Genomic DNA, 13,963 nt, shown 5'->3' with positions numbered 1-13,963 from the left:
GGGGGGAGGAGCAATCTTAAAAACTTGTGGAACGGGTTGTTTTTTTTTTTTTGTCTCCCCTTGGAACCTATTGTGGGCCTGCTGTGAAAAGAGAGAGCAGCCCAAACATGGTCATGTTTCTTTAAAAAAAAAAAAAAAAGAGGGCTTTCTGCATTTAATTCATTGCAAATTATACTGGAAAAAAATACAATTTATTTTACTAATTTTATCCCAAAGAAATAAAAGTCAACTGTGGACATGTTTAGATTCATTGATAGCTTTTCAAGCATAGAAGTCTGTTAGATGATTTTTCTATGGCAAATCAACATTTTGTTTTCCCACATGGCCAGTTCATTTGTTCTAGATTCTTTTATCCCTTCAAGTTATAATCTCCTCAATGTTTCAAATATGAATGCCCCTACGTCCAATATCCAGAGGTTGTGCTACGTTATTATTATAGTTATTAATAATAATAATAATAATAATAATCATAATAATAATCATTTATTAATAATTACAATAATTTGATTTAAGGAATGTGGATGATTTATGGAATTCTGTGTTTTCTATTTAATGTATTGAATAATCTGCTTTCTTTTTATAGAAAGAATGATTGCAGTGCAGATTTCTGTGGTCCAAGCAAAGGTTATAAAAGCCATTGAAAGGGTTTTCCATTATTACGTTACAGATAAAAACAATATTTCTGCTGTTCCTGATTAGGTACAATCTACACAATGTGACTTTCATGCCTAAATGTAGAGCTCTGGGGCCACACACTTTTTGAATCTAATTATGTTTTGGATAATAGATTCAAAAAGGGGGGGAAATATGGTGTGGAAAGTCACACGTATTATTTAAGGTTTTAATTTGTTCATCGATTGGGTTTTTCTATTAAGTGTTCTTTATATTTTATCTGTAAGGAGGATACAGCAGACAGACATATATCTCATGATTGCTCTGATGTAACAAGAATTGTCAGGTTCTGAACATGTCTCAGATGAGGCCATTGCTAATGCAGATTTTGAGTTTTTCCGTAGATGGATCCAGATACCAAGATGCTGGTTGATTCTGCACTGGATATGCTGAGGTTACGCAACATGAGGTATTAAAAATCAAACCACTCCTCTCTCATCGGAATAGGAGAACGAGATGAAGATTTACGATCACTGTGGTTCGTAGAGCGGAGGGGGGTAAGATAGTCAAAATGTGGATATAGGCAGCAGCCGGAGGAGCTGCTCGCACAGGTGCACAACAAAGAAGAATGGGCCTAGAGTTGAGAGTCCAAAGCAGACCAGTACCAGTACCTCGGTGGCTCCTGTCACGTCGTCCGTGACATTGGTCACTCCTTGTGTTCTTAAATCCTTACAGGAACAAGCGATTCAGCAAGGAACGGCGTGTGAGACGCAGGGAGCCAGTGACTGAGGAAGGTCTGTGGATAAAGGGCGGTAAGCCTTCTCTGCCATGAGCGCTCTACTCAATAATGGCCCAGGTAACCCATGTGACAAAGGTGTTGGGATGGACAAGATCTGGGCGGCACCACTGCTCAGTACCCAGGTGGCCAGACACATCCACTCTTGTAAGACGTGTGCCTATTAAGGTAGAAAAACTGTAAAGACCTCGTAGCAACACCCCCCTCATCCGCTCTACTGCTCCGGTGATTGCAGATTAGTCCTATACATCTACCATGAGTAGGTTTATGTGAGTTTTGTGCGTGTTGTGTGAATTTCTTTTCAGGCCTGCTGTGAAACATATCCAGTGTGGAAAGCGTTACTGCTGAAAAACTCATGATGCTGGTGCTATGTAAAGATGGAGTTCCTAAAAAGCGGTAAAAGAACATATTCTATAGCAGAGGTCACTATAGAGATCAGTACCTGATGAACCCATCTGCCATTGTGACGAGGGGAGAAACGCGTTGCGCTTCTTTCATGCTAAGTGTCTGACAAATATACGTTTGTTTTATTAGCCTGAGTGTGAATTGTACAGGGAGGGTCTGTGATTGGACGAGATCTCCTCATGACTTTACCTGGCCTTATTATTATATTTATACAATGGGTACATGTTATACATGTGAGATATTTAATTTATTTTAGATCATATTGATTTAAGCTACAAACAGCTATGTAAATACAGAGTGTGAATATTTAATCTTTTGGAAGGAATTGGATATATATAATTGCATATTGACGCCTCTTTATCCCGGTATCTCACGGTTTCTATATTCCCTCACTGACATTAGCGGCACGTATAAGCTTAGCAGTGTAGGGATAGGGAGGGTGAGCCGTCGGTGAGCGGGGGCGCCAATTCGCCTTATAGGGTGCCGACCTCCGCTGCGAGGTAGGGAGAGTTTAGGGCTATTGCCCCAATCCCTGCCCCCTCCTTTATTGGAATATTTAATTGTGTCTATAGTCACATGGGTGTATGTTGTGTGGAATTTTAATGATTATAACATAAACATGTAACGATCCACAAGATAATGGTGAACGCTGCAAATCATGTAACAAATGTTCGTTTTCCTTAATAATTCGATCTTTATATAAGGTATTTTTGGTTTAGTACCTACAATGTGATTATATTTCTCACAGACACTGCAGATACAATGTGATATCCTGACCAGTGATGTACGAGCCGTATACAACTGCCTGTATAGTGTGTTAGATATGTGTATCCTCCAATTCCAGATCCTAAATCCGTGTCAGGAGCACGTGGTCTCCAGCCAGGAGACTGGGTGACCCTAAAAAGACAAGTCAGAATGAGCCATGAGTCAGAATCAGGTGGACCGATCCAGCTTATCCCAACCACAGCGACTTCCATGAAGCTTGAGGGAAAACCCATCTGGAGACAACAACCACTGTAAAGAGTCCATCGTACCGGCAGAATGGGGGTCACAACACACATAGTGCTGGACTATCTCACATAGAACCTTATGGAGAATTTGTAGATTGGGGATGATACATGGGAAATAACCATAACCAAGGGAACAATGGGTACAGGAACATTACACAAATAAGGGCTCATGGTGGGAAAAACATTATCTGACCTGAACCAATCAATTATTTTAAGGGTTTAAGTGACTTTTTAAGGGTAACATACACTTATAGGTAACTGGTATTGTTTTATTTGTTGGTATTTGAAGCCATAAAAGTGCTACTCTGTGTTACTGAAGGTAATCAGATCCATGTATAAGGGAAATCTTGTTAAAGGCCTCCTGGTGGTAGATTATAGACCCGAGACAAGAAGAGATCCATTAGTGTTGTGATACAATCAGGTGTATTCAGGTAGAAAAGTCTCGAAGACGCGGACAGCACTCGGATATTGACTGAGAATCAGTCTTTCAGAAACAGTAATGCTAAAAGCTGCAGCATAACGGTAAGAAGCTTATTCTTACAATTGCCTTACTGTTTCTAATCGATTAATCTCAAAATCTGAGTGAGCTCTTCAGCATTAAATAGTCTGTTCTAAGGACTGGGACATTACCTGTGCCTCTGTGAACTGTGTGTGCGGGATGTGATCAACTCTCTGATCAACAGTCTGTACCAGTGGGGGCAAAGGCTTAGTATTGCTTGTATAGCGGATAGCAAAACGAAAAAAGGTTGCAGTTAAAGCATTAGAGCTGATGTGTTAGAGGACCACGGTAGGGTCAGAAGGTTAATAAAGTATTTAGGGGGGACTGTTGAGGAGAGCCATAAAATGAAATACTTAATTAACCTCTGGACATAGAGCATTGTGGGAAATATGTCGATTTGCCTTACATAATTCAGGTTTCAGATCATACACATGACACAGATATAAAGATGGCCGCCATTGCCTGTTATCCACACCTTGCTTGGAATGCAAGGAATGTCCAGATGAAAGAAGACCACCATATAAGGGAAGACCCCTGGTCAAGCTAGAAGACATCACAGACCAAACCATCAGCATGGATCCACCAGATGACGTCCCTCCCATCATTATGGTTTCATCCACTGGAGTCAGACGCGCCCATCAACAGCAACACGGATCTCCCCATTCGCTAGCCCATGAACTGTCCCACTAAATGGGCATATCTGAACTTGTGTACGCCCCTAGCCTATATCAAGAGGACGCATGCTCTTCTCTGTCTGTAAGGTGCCATTTTCTACTGTGACCAAGAAGAGAGTTCATATCCGACTGTGTCTGGTGTGGATTCTTTTATGCATGCACTTGGCCCATATCAATTCGGCCAGGCAGTAGGCAACTAGTGATCTCTGGTTAAGAGTTCACCCTAACAATAGATGGCATACAGTGTCCGCCTCCAGACATAGCCGTACCAATTCCCAGACAGGTAGTGGCCGCCTGGCAGTAGGTGCATATAATACCAGATCACAAAGGTGATCACAGCTATACTGTCCTCCTCCACACTCCTCTGTCCTCCTCCACACTCCTCTGTCCCCCTCCACACTCCTCTGTCCCCCTCCACACTCCTCTGTCCCCCTCCACACTCCTCTGTCCTCCACACTCCTCTGTCCTCCTCCACACTCCTCTGTCCCCCTCCACACTCCTCTGTCCCTCTCCGCACTCCTCTGTCCCCCTCCACACTCCTCTGTCTCCCTCCACACTCCTCTGTCCTCCTCCACACTCCTCTGTCCCCCTCCACACTCCTCTGTCTCCCTCCACACTCCTCTGTCCCCCTCCACACTCCTCTGTCCCCCTCCACACTCCTCTGTCCCTCTCCGCACTCCTCTGTCCCCCTCCACACTCCTCTGTCCTCCTCCACACTCCTCTGTCCTCCTCCACACTCCTCTGTCCCCCTCCACACTCCTCTGTCCTTCTCCACACTCCTCTGTCCTCCTCCACACTCCTCTGTCCTCCTCCACACTCCTCTGTCCCCCTCCACACTCCTCTGTCCCCCTCCACACTCCTCTGTCCCTCTCCGCACTCCTCTGTCCCCCTCCACACTCCTCTGTCTCCCTCCACACTCCTCTGTCCTCCTCCACACTCCTCTGTCCCCCTCCACACTCCTCTGTCTCCCTCCACACTCCTCTGTCCCCCTCCACACTCCTCTGTCCTCCTCCACACTCCTCTGTCCCCCTCCACACTCCTCTGTCCCCCTCCACACTCCTCTGTCCCTCTCCGCACTCCTCTGTCCCCCTCCACACTCCTCTGTCTCCCTCCACACTCCTCTGTCCTCCTCCACACTCCTCTGTCCCCCTCCACACTCCTCTGTCTCCCTCCACACTCCTCTGTCCCCCTCCACACTCCTCTGTCTCCCTCCACACTCCTCTGTCCCCCTCCACACTCCTCTGTCCTCCTCCACACTCCTCTGTCCCCCTCCACACTCCTCTGTCCTCCTCCACACTCCTCTATCCTCCTCCACACTCCTCTGTCCCCCTCCACACTCCTCTGTCCTCCTCCACACTCCTCTATCCTCCTCCACACTCCTCTGTCCCCCTCCACACTCATCTGTCCTCCTCAGCACTCCTCTGTCCCCCTCCCCACTCCTCTGTCCTCCTCCACACTCCTCTATCCTCCTCCACACTCCTCTATCCTCCGCCACACTCCTCTGTCCCCCTCCACACTCCTCTGTCCCCCTCCACACTCCTCTGTCCCCCTCCACACTCCTCTGTCCCCCTCCACACTCCTCTGTCCCCCTCCACACTCCTCTGTCCCCCTCCACACTCCTCTGTCCTCCTCCACACTCCTCTGTCCCTCTCCGCACTCCTCTGTCCCCCTCCACACTCCTCTGTCCCCCTCCACACTCCTCTGTCCTCCTCTGCACCCTTCTGTCCTCCTCCACACTCCTCTGTCCTCCTCCACACTCCTCTGTCCTCCTCCACACTCCTCTGTCCCCCTCCACACTCCTCTGTCTCCCTCCACACTCCTCTGTCCCCCTCCACACTCCTCTGTCCTCCTCCACACTCCTCTGTCCCCCTCCACACTCCTCTGTCCTCCTCCACACTCCTCTATCCTCCTCCACACTCCTCTGTCCCCCTCCACACTCCTCTGTCCCCCTCCACACTCCTCTGTCCTCCTCAGCACTCCTCTGTCCCCCTCCCCACTCCTCTGTCCTCCTCCACACTCCTCTATCCTCCTCCACACTCCTCTATCCTCCGCCACACTCCTCTGTCCCCCTCCACACTCCTCTGTCCCCCTCCACACTCCTCTGTCCCCCTCCACACTCCTCTGTCCCCCTCCACACTCCTCTGTCCCCCTCCACACTCCTCTGTCCCCCTCCACACTCCTCTCTCCCCCTCCACACTCCTCTGTCCTCCTCGGCACTCCTCTGTCCCCCTCCCCACTCCTCTGTCCTCCTCCACACTCCTCTATCCTCCTCCACACTCCTCTATCCTCCTCCACACTCCTCTGTCCCCCTCCACACTCCTCTGTCCCCCTCCACACTCCTCTGTCCCCCTCCACACTCCTCTGTCCTCCTCGGCACTCCTCTGTCCCCCTCCCCACTCCTCTGTCCTCCTCCACACTCCTCTATCCTCCTCCACACTCCTCTGTCCTTCTCCACACTCCTCTGTCCCCCTCCACACTCCTCTGTCCCCCTCCACACTCCTCTATCCTTCTCCACACTCCTCTGTCCTCCTCCACACTCCTCTGTCCTCCTCCACACTCCTCTGTCCTCCTCCACACTCCTCTGTCCCCTCCACACTCCTCTGTCCTCCTCCACACTCCTCTGTCCCTCTCCACACTCCTCTATCCCCCTCCACACTCCTCTGTCCCCCTCCACACTCCTCTGTCCTCCTCCACACTCCTCTGTCCCCCTCCACACTCCTCTGTCCCCCTCCACACGCCTCTGTCCTCCTCCACACTCCTCTGTCCTCCTCCACACTCCTCTGTCCTCCTCCACACTCCTCTGTCCCCCTCCACACTCCTCTGTCCCCCTCCACACTCCTCGGTCCCCCTCCACAATCCTCTGTCCTCCACACTCCTATGTCCTCCTCGGCACTCCTCTGTCCTCCTCGGCACCCTTCTGTTCTCCTCCACACTCCTCTGTCCTTCTCCACACTTCTCTATCCTCCTCCACACTCCTCTGTCCCCCTCCACACTCCTCTGTCCTTCTCCACACTCCTCTGTCCTTCTCCACACTCCTCTGTCCTCCTCCACACTCTTCTGTCCTTCTCCACACTCCTCTGTCCTCCTCCACACTCCTCTGTCCTTCTCCACACTCCTCTGTCCTCCTCCACACTCCTCTGTCCTTCTCCACACTCCTCTGTCCTCCTCTATCCTTCTCCACACTCCTCTGTCCTTCTCCACCCTCCTCTGTCCCCCTCCACACTCCTTTGTCCTCCTCCACACTCCTATGTCCATTTCGGCACTCCTCTGTCTTCCTCCGCACCCTTCTATCCTCCTCCACACTCCTCTGTTCCCTTAGTGACTCCCTGGTTCTCCTCCACACTCCTCTGTCCTCCTCTGCTCCCTTCTGTCCTCCTCCTTCCAAACTCCTCTGTCCTCCTCCACACTCCTCTGTCCTCCTCCACACTCCTCTGTCCTCCTCCACACTCCTCTGTCCCCCTCCACACTCCTCTGTCCCCCTCCACACTCCTCTGTCCCCCTCCACAATCCTCTGTCCTCCACACTCCTATGTCCTCCTCGGCACTCCTCTGTCCTACTCGGCACCCTTCTGTTCTCCTCCACACTCCTCTGTCCTTCTCCACACTCCTCTATCCTCCTCCACACTCCTCTGTCCCCCTCCACACTCCTCTGTCCCCCTCCACACTCCTCTGTCCTTCTCCACACTCCTCTGTCCTCCTCCACACTCCTCTGTCCTCCTCCACACTCCTCTGTCCTCCTCCACACTCCTCTGTCCCCTCCACACTCCTCTGTCCTCCTCCACACTCCTCTGTCCCCTCCACACTCCTCTGTCCTCCTCCACACTCCTCTGTCCCTCTCCACACTCCTCTATCCCCCTCCACACTCCTCTGTCCCCCTCCACACTCCTCTGTCCTCCTCCACACTCCTCTGTCCCCCTCCACACTCCTCTGTCCCCCTCCACACGCCTCTGTCCTCCTCCACACTCCTCTGTCCTCCACACTCCTCTGTCCTCCACACTCCTCTGTCCTCCTCTGCTCCCTTCTGTCCTCCTCCTTCCAAACTCCTCTGTCCTCCTCCACACTCCTCTGTCCTCCTCCACACTCCTCTGTCCTCCTCCACACTCCTCTGTCCCCCTCCACACTCCTCTGTCCCCCTCCACACTCCTCTGTCCCCCTCCACAATCCTCTGTCCTCCACACTCCTATGTCCTCCTCGGCACTCCTCTGTCCTCCTCGGCACCCTTCTGTTCTCCTCCACACTCCTCTGTCCTTCTCCACACTCCTCTATCCTCCTCCACACTCCTCTGTCCCCCTCCACACTCCTCTGTCCTTCTCCACACTCCTCTGTCCTTCTCCACACTCCTCTGTCCTCCTCCACACTCTTCTGTCCTTCTCCACACTCCTCTGTCCTCCTCCACACTCCTCTGTCCTTCTCCACACTCCTCTGTCCTCCTCCACACTCCTCTGTCCTTCTCCACACTCCTCTGTCCTCCTCTATCCTTCTCCACACTCCTCTGTCCTTCTCCACCCTCCTCTGTCCCCCTCCACACTCCTTTGTCCTCCTCCACACTCCTATGTCCATTTCGGCACTCCTCTGTCTTCCTCCGCACCCTTCTATCCTCCTCCACACTCCTCTGTTCCCTTAGTGACTCCCTGGTTCTCCTCCACACTCCTCTGTCCTCCTCCGCACTCCTCTGTCCTCCTACACAATCCTCTGTCCTCCTACACAATCCTCTGCCCTTTACACACTCCCCTGTCCTCCACATTCCTCTGTCCCCTTACAGATTCCTATATCCTCCTTCTCATTCCTCTGTTATCCTTCACACTCTTCTGTCCTCCTCCACACTCCTCTGTCCTCCTCCACACTCCTCTGTCCCCCTCCACACTCCTCTGTCCCCCTCCACACTCCTCTGTCCTCCACACTCCTATGTCCTCCTCGGCACTCCTCTGTCCTCCTCCACACTCCTCTATCCTCCTCCACACTCCTCTGTCCCCCTCCACACTCCTCTGTCCTTCTCCACACTCCTCTGTCCTTCTCCACACTCCTCTGTCCTCCTCCACACTCTTCTGTCCTCCACACTCCTCTGTCCATATCCACACTCCTCTGTCCTTCTCCACACTCCTCTGTCCTTCTCCACACTCCTCTGTCCTCCTCCACACTCCTCTGTCCTTCTCTATCCTCCACACTCCTCTGTCCTTCTCCACCCTCCTCTGTCCCCCTCCACACTCCTTTGTCCTCCTCCACACTCCTATGTCCATTTCGGCACTCCTCTGTCTTCCTCCGCACCCTTCTATCCTCCTCCACACTCCTCAGTTCCCTTAGTGACTCCCTGGTTCTCCTCCACACTCCTCTGTCCTCCTTCGCACTCCTCTGTCCTCCTACACAATCCTCTGTCCTCCTACACAATCCTCTGCCCTTTACAAACTCCCCTGTCCTCCACATTCCTCTGTCCCCTTACAGATTCCTATATCCTCCTTCTCATTCCTCTGTTATCCTTCACACTCTTCTGTCCTCCTCCACACCACTCCATCCTCCACACTCCTATGTGCCTTACATACTCACCTGTCATCCTTTACAATTGTCTGTCCTCCACCACACCCCTCTGTCCTCCTCCACACACCTTTGTCCTCCTGAACAACCCTCTATCCTTCTCTACTCTGTCCTCCTATATTCTCTGACCTCATGTACACCCCTCTGGACTCCTTCACACTCCTCTATCCTCCTCCACAACCAGCTATCTTCCTCCACACTCCCCTGTGCTGCTTCAAACCCCCTGTTCTCCTCCACCCTTCTCTGGCGCTTACAGACTTCCCTGCCCTTCTTCACACTCCTTTGTCCTCCTCCACACTCTTCTGTACTCCTCACTCCTCTGTCCTCATCCATACCCCCCTTTCCTCCTACACACTACTCTGTCCACTTAGAGATTCCCCTGTCCTCCTTTGCACTCCTCTGTCCTCCTTTATAACCTTTCTACTCCTCCACATCTTTTTGCCCTCCTCTACACTCCTCTGTCCTCCTCAGCACCCCTCTGTCCCCTTACAGACTCCCATATCCTCTTTTACACTCCTCTGTCCTTCTACAAACTCCACTGTCCTCCTTAACAATCCTTTGTCCTCCTCAATAACTTCTGTCCTCTTCTACAAACCTCTGTCCTCCTACACACTCCGTTCCTTACAAACTCCTCTATCCGCCTTCACACCCCTCTGTCCTCCTCACCTCTATCATCTTCCACAGTACTCTATCCCCGTACATACTCCCCTATCCTTCTTCACACTCCTCTGCCCACCTCCTCCCTCCTCTGTTCTCATCCACAACCATCTGTAATCCTTAACACTCCTTTGTCCTCCTTTATAACCTTTGTACTCCTCCACACCCCTCTGCCCTCCTCTACACTCCTCTGTTCTCCTACACACTACTCTGTCCCCTTACAGACTCCCCACTTTCTTATAGCCGAGTCGCCAGCAGCACAGAGTATTTCAGGAGAGGAGAGCGCTGATCTTATAGGAGGTCACAGAGATACATAGAGGAAGGAGCAGGTCCCAGCAGCACAGAGTATTTCAGGAGAGGAGGGCACTGATCTTATAAGAGGACACAGAGATACATAGAGGAAGGAGCAGGTCCCCGCAGCACAGAGTATTTCAGGAGAGGAGAGCGCTGATCTTATAGGAGGACACAGAGATACAGAGGAAGGAGCAGGTCCCAGCAGCACAGAGTATTTCAGGAGAGGAGAGCGCTGATCTTATAGGAGGTCACAGAGATACATAGAGAAAGGAGCAGGTCCCAGCAGCACAGAGTATTTCAGGAGAGGAGAGCGCTGATCTTATAGGAGATACAGAGATACATAGAGGAAGGAGCAGGTCCCAGCAGCACAGAGTATTTCAGGAGAGGAGAGCACTGATCTTATAGGAGGACACAGAGATACATAGAGGAAGGAGCAGGTCCCCGCAGCACAGAGTATTTCAGGAGAGGCGAGCACTGATCTTATAGGAGGACACAGAGATACGTAGAGGAAGGAGCAGGTCCCAGCAGCACAGAGTATTTCAGGAGAGGAGAGCACTGATCTTATAGGAGGACACAGAGATACATAGAGGAAGGAGCAGGTCCCCGCAGCACAGAGTATTTCAGGAGAGGAGAGCGCTGATCTTATAGGAGGACACAGAGATACATAGAGGAAGGAGCAGGTCCCAGCAGCACAGAGTATTTCAGGAGAGTAGAGCGCTGATCTTATAGAAGGACACAGAGATACATAGAGGATGGAGCAGGTCCCAGCAGCACAGAGTATTTCAGGAGAGGAGAGCACTGATCTTATAGAAGGACACAGAGATACATAGAGGAAGGAGCAGGTCCCAGCAGCACAGAGTATTTCAGGAGAGGAGAGCACTGATCTTATAGAAGGACACAGAGATACAGAGGAAGGAGCAGGTCCCAGCAGCACAGAGTATTTCAGGAGAGGAGAGCGCTGATCTTATAGGAGGTCACAGAGATACAGAGGAAGGAGCAGGTCCCAGCAGTACAGAGTATTTCAGGAGAGGAGAGCACTGATCTTATAGGAGGACACAGAGATACATAGAGGAAGGAGCAGGTCCCAGCAGCACAGAGTATTTCAGGAGAGGAGAGCACTGATCTTATAGGAGGTCACAGAGATACATAGAGGAAGGAGCAGGTCCCAGCAGTACAGAGTATTTCAGGAGAGGAGAGCACTGATCTTATAGGAGGTCACAGAGATACAGAGGAAGGAGCAGGTCCCAGCAGTACAGAGTATTTCAGGAGAGGAGAGCACTGATCTTATAGGAGTACACAAAGAGATACATAGAGGAAAAAGCAGGTCCCAGCAGCACAGAGTATTTCAGGAGAGGAGAGCACTGATCTTATAGGAGGTCACAGAGATCCAGAGGAAGGAGCAGGTCCCAGCAGTACAGAGTATTTCAGGAGAGGAGAGCACTGATCTTATAGGAGGACACAGAGATACATAGAGGAAGGAGCAGGTCCCAGCAGCACAGAGTATTTCAGGAGAGGAGAGCACTGATCTTATAGGAGGACACAGAGATACATAGAGGAAGGAGCAGCTCCCAGCAGCACAGAGTATTTCAGGAGAGGAGTGCACTAATCTTATAGAAGGACACAGAGATACATAGAGGAAGGAGCAGGTCCCCGCAGCACAGAGTATTTCAGGAGAGGAGAGCGCTGATCTTATAGGAGGACACAGAGATACATAGAGGAAGGAGCAGGTCCCAGCAGCACAGAGTATTTCAGGAGAGGAGAGCACTGATCTTATAGGAGGACACAGAGATACATAGAGGAAGGAGCAGGTCCCAGCAGCACAGAGTATTTCAGGAGAGGAGAGCGCTGATCTTATAGGAGGACACAGAGATACATAGAGGAAGGAGCAGGACCCAGCAGCACAGAGTATTTCAGGAGAGGAGAGCACTGATCTTATAGGAGGACACAGAGATACATAGAGGAAGGAGCAGGTCCCAGCAGCACAGAGTATTTCAGGAGAGGAGAGCGCTGATCTTATAGGAGGACACAGAGATACATAGAGGAAGGAGCAGGTCCCTGCAGCACAGAGTATTTCAGGAGAGGAGAGCGCTGATCTTATAGGAGGACACAGAGATACAGAGGAAGGAGCAGGTCCCAGCAGCACAGAGTATTTCAGGAGAGGAGAGCGCTGATCTTATAGGAGGACACAGAGATACAGAGGAAGGAGCAGGTCCCCGCAGCACAGAGTATTTCAGGAGAGGAGAGCGCTGATCTTATAGGAGGACACAGAGATACATAGAGGAAGGAGCAGGTCCCCGCAGCACAGAGTATTTCAGGAGAGGAGAGCGCTGATCTTATAGGAGGACACAGAGATACAGAGGAAGGAGCAAGTCCCAGCAGCACAGAGTATTTCAGGAGAGGAGAGCACTGATCTTATAGGAGGACACAGAGATACAGAGGAAGGAGCAGGTCCCAGCAGCACAGAGTATTTCAGGAGAGGAGAGCACTGATCTTATAAATATAGGAGGACACAGAGATACAGAGGAAGGAGCAGGTCCCCGCAGCACAGAGTATTTCAGGAGAGGAGAGCACTGATCTTATAGGAGATACAGAGATACATAGAGGAAGGAGCAGTTCCCAGCAGCACAGAGTATTTCAGGAGAGGAGAGCACTGATCTTATAGGAGGTCACAGAGATACATAGAGGAAGGAGCAGGTCCCAGCAGCACAGAGTATTTCAGGAGAGGAGAGCGCTGATCTTATAGGAGGACACAGAGATACAGAGGAAGGAGCAAGTCCCAGCAGCACAGAGTATTTCAGGAGAGGAGAGCACTGATCTTATAGGAGGACACAGAGATACAGAGGAAGGAGCAGGTCCCAGCAGCACAGAGTATTTCAGGAGAGGAGAGCACTGATCTTATAAATATAGGAGGACACAGAGATACATAGGGGAAGGAGCGAGTCGCGAGCAGCACAGAGTATTTCAGGAGAGGAGAACACTGATCTTATAGGAGGACACAGAGATACATAGAGGAAGGAGCAGGACCCAGCAGCACAGAGTATTTCAGGAGAGGAGAGCACTGATCTTATAGGAGGACACAGAGATACAGAGGAAGGAGCAGGTCCCAGCAGCACAGAGTATTTCAGGAGAGGAGAGCACTGATCTTATAAATATAGGAGGACACAGAGATACATAGAGGAAGGAGCGAGTCGCGAGCAGCACAGAGTATTTCAGGAGAGGAGAACACTGATCTTATAGGAGGACACAGAGATACATAGAGGAAGGAGCAGGACCCAGCAGCACAGAGTATTTCAGGAGAGGAGAGTGCTGATCTTATAGGAGGACACAGAGATACATAGAGGAAGGAGCAGGACCCAGCAGCACAGAGTATTTCAGGAGAGGAGGGGACTGATCTTATAGGAGGTCACAGAGATACAGAGGAAGAAGCAGGTCCCAGCAGCACAGAGTATTTCAGGGATTTCAGATATGCATTCAGAGACGACTCTTTC

Source organism: Anomaloglossus baeobatrachus, chromosome 4, assembly GCF_048569485.1.
Source record: "Anomaloglossus baeobatrachus isolate aAnoBae1 chromosome 4, aAnoBae1.hap1, whole genome shotgun sequence".
NCBI lineage: Eukaryota > Metazoa > Chordata > Amphibia > Anura > Aromobatidae > Anomaloglossus > Anomaloglossus baeobatrachus.
This window is presented reverse-complemented; position numbering follows the sequence as displayed.